At 38.8% G+C, this 6078-nt stretch overlaps 2 non-coding genes across 2 annotated transcripts; one reads left to right on the top strand and one right to left on the bottom strand.

Annotated features, from left to right (window-relative positions):
* Positions 1 to 5566: 5566 nt before the first annotated feature.
* Positions 5567 to 5640, bottom strand: trnai-aau (transfer RNA isoleucine (anticodon AAU)). Its single transcript has one exon. It is a non-coding gene; the product is annotated as a tRNA-Ile (tRNA).
* A 366-nt stretch (positions 5641 to 6006) lies between these two features.
* trnap-ugg (transfer RNA proline (anticodon UGG)) lies at positions 6007 to 6078 on the top strand. The gene has a single exon. It is a non-coding gene; the product is annotated as a tRNA-Pro (tRNA).

Below are 6078 nucleotides of genomic sequence, written 5' to 3'. Positions count from 1 at the left end.
CTGATCTGCCTCTGTAGCTTTACCCAACGGTTTTGAAATTGTCTGATTTAATTTGTTTGCTTTCAGACCATTTGTGTGATTGTGATACACTCTTGACTGCTTCAGGTCTAAACAGTGATTAGTACATACCTGTTAACTGTACACTTGAGTGTTCAGGGTTGATTTAAGCTGCTCTGTTTAGTTGCCTTTGCAGTGGGGGTAGGGTAAAACATGCTGTATACCTCTAAAGATGCTTCTGACTGAAGTCATGCACCCAAAGGGAATGGGTTCCCCCCCCCCCCCCCCTTTTTTTTTTTTTTTTTTTTAAATTAAATGAACATCCTCCCGAAGGCAACTGTGTACGTAATCCTGTTGCAGACATTTTGGTGGTCTTCCCCTGTTTCTTCCCTTTAACTTTCATGTATCTGGGCAAGAAATCAGTGTTCAACACAGCCTTAGAAACTCCAACAGATGAATCGTGTTTCATGACAGTTCTCAACCAAACTGCCAGCTTCTTTCAAAGTGCTAAGGGCGTGTAGTTTCCTGTGAAAAAAGGTTTCTGAGGTCCACACTAAAGGAGTTAAATGTCCGTGCTCTCCCTTTTGATCGTCATAAAAATCTTGACTTATTGAAAATTTAATCCAATCTGGGTTGGAAGGGGAAGAAGCATACTTTTTTTTTTTTTTTGGTGCCAATAAATTGTCAAGTACTGTCATGTGTTGCTCATCTTTGCTCCTGGGTCAGTGTTTTAGCCCCCCCCCCCCCCCCCCCCTTTTTTTTTTTTTGGTCTTCCAGTTGCTATGCAGGTCTGAATCCATAGCAGTGGCCCTCTTAATAGCCTTATATGAATTATGCAAATGTGTAAAAAAAAAAAAAAAGGATAACACTGGAAATGAAATTATCCAAAAAAGCAAATAAAAATGGAACATCTGAAGCCTGCCTAATTTTTTTTTTTTCTTTTAAAACCACCAGCTTCATGTACAGTATCCACCCCCCCCGCCACCATGCACTAGAATGAAACTGCATACCACCCTACATAGCATTTAAGAGGAATCTTGGCCAACTTGATCAGTCCATCATTTTCATGGTGGTAAATGTTTTTCAGAAGGCTCACTTGATTTAGTGGCCCAACTCGTCAAATGCTGAGACCTACAGTGCTTGTCTTAGTGTGATACACTTTGCAGGCAGCAGAGGGCTCCACTAGAAACTGCTTTCTTTAATTTTTTTTTTTTTTAATAAAATGGAAAGCTCAATGAAAAGGTGTAATTGGAAGTTAAATGTGTGGTGAAGGGAGTTGGGCATCTTTCAAACCAAGTCAAGCTCAGAGGGAGGTAAAGGTAATGAAAACCATTTGCCTTTAAGCAGCCTAATGTGACGGGAGGGGGAATTTTGAATTTAACTCCACTCGATGTGGAGAGTGGCAATCAAATTCTGGAATTTTTTTTAAGGTAACATTGGGACCAAATAAATGTTTATCTGTACTAACTATACAGGTAAGGTGTGTTCCTTAGTGCTTACACCAAAAAGTACAGTAATATAAGAATATAAACAAGTTTCTATCAAATTTGGTTAAAAAACCAGTATATTAGGGGAGAACTGAGGTTTCTATAATGGCTTAATTAGTACAGATTTTTTTTTTTTGTAGCACACTTATTGCTGTTACTAATGGTGTGCTTGTTTATTGTATAATGTTTATAATATAGAGTTAATTTTAAACCATTGATAAATTTAGGTCTGAGTGTGATCTGGAAAACACTCAATTTAAGACCATGTTGCTGGATTATCTGACCAAAAGGAATGGAAGAAGATATCTAATAAAGGCAGTAAGACTGACTTCATGGATATGACTGGGACGTGGAAGACTTAAAGGATCCTCAGTTATAAATACATGTTTGCAGTATCATGTAGGGTCTCTGTCCTGAGGAACAATGTGAAACTTAAAGTGACTACTTCAATGCTATAAAAAAAAAAAATAAACTGAATGAAGCATTTTTTTTTTTTTTATTTCTCCTGCTTTTACTTAAGACCTTATTGATCGGGAGCAATCACACCTTTGTACCTGTATGAGCCCCATTTCCAGAAAAGTTGGGGTATTTTCCAAAATATGATACAAAAATCTGTGATGTTAATTCGCATGAACTGACAGAAGTGCAAAGAAAAAATTCAACAGTTTTACTGACCAACTTGTGTATTTGTAAATATAAATGAAGTTAGAATTTGATGCCTGCAACACAAAATAGTTGTATAGAGGCTAAAGAAGATTGAAATGTTTGTAGGATATTTAAGTAACACCATTTTGGAAGATTCCACAATAATCAGGTTAATTGGTAACAGCAAGGATTGGCTGTGGCTCACTCCTTTGTGTCAAAATTCATGACCAAAATGATTAGTTAATTGAAAGAACATTTCTCAATGCCAGATTTTAGGTTTTTCAAAATCTACGGTACATAATACTGTGCAAAGAGTTAGGGAATTTGGAGACATCTCAGTGTGTAAAGGGCAAGGTTGGAAACCACCATTGAATGTGCGTGACCTTCAAGCCCTAAGGCGGCACTGCTTGAGAAACCGTCATCCTAATATGACAAATATAGCCACATGGCCTTGGGAGTATTTTCCAAAGCTTTTGCCACTGCATCCAGAAATGCAACCTGAAACTGTATTACTCAAGGAGGAAGCTATTCATCAATTCTATGCAGAACCGCTGCCGATGTCTCTGGGCCAGAACTCATCTTAGATGGAACAAAAGACCGTGAAAACATGCTGTGGTCAGATGAGTCCACATTTCGGCTTGTTTTTGGGAAAACCGGCCGTCAAGTTCTCCGTGCCAAAGGTGAACATGACCATCCAGTTTGTTATCAGAGAAAGGTGCAAAAAGGTGCATTTGTGATGGTATGGGAGTGCAATCACTACCCACGGCGTGGGTGAGATGTGTGTGTGTGAAGGTACCATTGACGCAGAGGCATATGTTGGGATTTTAGAGAGACGTATATTGTCATCAAGGCAATGTCTCTTCTCGGGAAGGCCATACTTATTTTAGCAGGACAATGCCATGCCTCATTCTGCACGGGCTACAACAGTGTGGCTTCATAGACACAGAGTCTGTGTGCTTGACTGGCCTGCTGTCAATTTGGATCTGTCTCCAATCGAGAATGTATGGCACATCATGAAGAGGAGAATCAGACACTGGCAACCGCAAACTGTTGAGCAGTTGAGGTCTTGTATCAAAGCAAGAATGGAAAAAAAATCCAATTGTAAAACTACAACAATTAGTATCCTCAGATCCCCTATGATTAAAAAGTATTATTAAAAGGAAAGGCGATGTAATACAATGGTAATAATGCCTCTGTCCCAAATTTTTTTGAGTGTGTTGCAGGCATTGAATTCTCACTCCATTTATATTTGCAAAATGCAATTAAGTTGGTTAGTAAAACTATTGAAAATATTTTCTTTGTACTTTTGTCAGTAAAGGTTTATGTTTTTATTGCATTTTGGAAAATAATCCAACTTTTCTGAAAATTATCGGCCAATATCAAATCTCCCCTTTATCTCCAAAATCCAAGAAAAAGCTGTGGCACAGCAGTTATGCTCATATTTACATAGGAATAACATCCATGAAATGTATCAGTCAGGATTTAGACCTCATTATAGCACAGAGACAGCTTTGGTTAAAGTAGTAAATGACCTACTGTTGGCATCTGATCAGGGCTGTGTCTCCCTGCTTGTGTTGCTTGACCTTAGTGCAGCCTTTGACACCATTGATTATTCCATTCTCCTGGATAGACTAGAAAATATTGTGGGAGTTAAGCGAACGGCCCTCTCCTGGCGCAGCTCTTATTTAACTGATCGCAATTATTATGTTGATGTAAATGGTGATATTTCTAGACATACTGAGGTAAAGTTTGGTGTTACACAAGGTTCTGTCTTAGGCCCACTGCTTTTTTCTTTATATATGGTACCTCTGGTTGATATTATTCGTAAGCATGGTATTAGTTTCCACTGTTATGCTGATGACACACAGTTGTATGTTTCTGCAAAGCCAGATGAGAGACACCAGCTTAATAGAATTGAGGAAAGTGTAAAGGACATTAGACACTGGATGCTTTATTAACTTCCTTCTGCTTCATTCTGACAAGACTGAAGTACTTGTACTAGGACCACATGCAGCGAGAAGTAGGTTTTCTTATTACACAGTAACTCTGGATGGCCTTTCTGTTTCTTCACGTGCAGCAGTAAAAGACCTCAGGGTGATCATTGACTCCAGTCTTTCATTTGAAACTCATATCAATAACATTACCTGGATAGCTTTCTTTCATCTCAGAAATATTGCTAAGATAAGAGATTTAATGTCACTACATGACACAGAAAAACTAGTTCATGCTTTCATTACCTCCAGGTTGAATTATTGTAATTTCTTACTGTCTGGATGTTCCAATAAGTGCATAAACAAGCTCCAGTTAGTTCAAAATGCAGCAGTAAGAGTCCTTATTAGAGCTAGAAGCTATGACCACATCACGCCTGTCTTATCCACACCGCATTGGCTCCCAATCAAATTTCGTATTGATTATAAAATACTACTATTGACCTTTAAAGCACTGAATGGTCTCACGCCACAGTACCTGAACAAACTTCTGGTCATTTATGACCCGCCATGCCTACTTGGCTCTCCCCTTTTAGTTATGCTGTCATAGGTTTTTTTTTGCCGGAGTCCCTGCTTGCACTCAGTGCAAAATGTCTACTATTCTTACGTATTAGATGACGTTGGGCATACCTAAGAACCTGTGTTCTCTTTTTCTCTCTCCCTGTCCCTCTGAGTTACATGTTGATCCTGAGACCAAGATGCTGACCTCTTCTGCTCCTCAGACCTGCCTGATCCATCCTGATGCCCTACATCTGGCTGGAGTCTCATCACATCGCTCCTGTGGAGGATGGTCCCATATGGACAGTCGAAAGTCACACTTGGAAGATAGCTCTGGACACAATGCTTTTATGGCTGAGGACTACAGTTAACTTGCTAACCTTAGGACTGCAGTTGTCATGAACAGTTTTGCACCCAAGTTTCCATCAATGAACAGTTTATAACTTCAACAAAACAGACTTCATGTTAAAACGATAATCAGTTACCTGGTTTCACAGTTATAGTTTGTGACTACTGTATATAGGACATTGTTATAGAAGCAAGTTTCTTATAATCACTTTGTCTGTAATCACCCAAATGAGGATGGGTTCCCTTTTGAGTCTGGCTCCTCTCGAGGTTTCTTCCTCATGTCATCTGAGGGAGTTTTTCCTTGCCACCGTCTTGCTCATTGGGGATAGATTAGGGATAAAATTAGCTCATATTTAAAGTCTTTGATTTTCTGTAAAGCTGCTTTACAACAATGTCTATTGTTAAAAGCGCTATAAAAATAAATTTAATTTGAAAATGGGGTTAGTACATTGCTCTGGGATAAGCCTGTCAGTGGCAGCATTTTTCAAGTAGGGTGATGTGTTTGTGATTACGTTTAGTTATTCTGTACTCTGTCTTCTACGTCCTTGAATCGTATTGTGTTTTTATATATTTTTTATATAGAGTCACAGAAAAAGATCACATTGGCCCGTACGGGGATCGAACCCGCGACCTTGGCGTTATTAGCACCACGCTCTAACCAACTGAGCTAACCGGCCTGTTTGGGTTTAGTTTTGCAATAAAGTATACAGTAGTAGTATATGAACACGTTATTGGTTTCGTGTTTAATATAGAAAGTATATTATTATAATATAGGTATTATATTGAAGAGATAGAATAAATTAATTTAAGCACTGAAACATTACTCCTGATGTAGCCATTACATCATGTTTAACGTTATTTACGGAGTTAAAGTAAGGATTTCTACTGCGTCTTGAAAAAGTGGCATAACCAGCGCCATAAAGGAATTAAAAACGACAATTTTAACTCCCTAAACACATCACATAAACTCTAACATGAATATAATGCATGCAGGGATTTGGTACAGTCAACCTTTTAAATATTAATTTGTAGTCTGAAGGTATGGCTCGTTGGTCTAGGGGTATGATTCTCGCTTTGGGTGCGAGAGGTCCCGGGTTCAAATCCCGGACGAGCCC

Source organism: Neoarius graeffei, chromosome 4, assembly GCF_027579695.1.
Source record: "Neoarius graeffei isolate fNeoGra1 chromosome 4, fNeoGra1.pri, whole genome shotgun sequence".
Taxonomy (NCBI): domain Eukaryota; kingdom Metazoa; phylum Chordata; class Actinopteri; order Siluriformes; family Ariidae; genus Neoarius; species Neoarius graeffei.
This window is presented reverse-complemented; position numbering and strand designations above follow the sequence as displayed.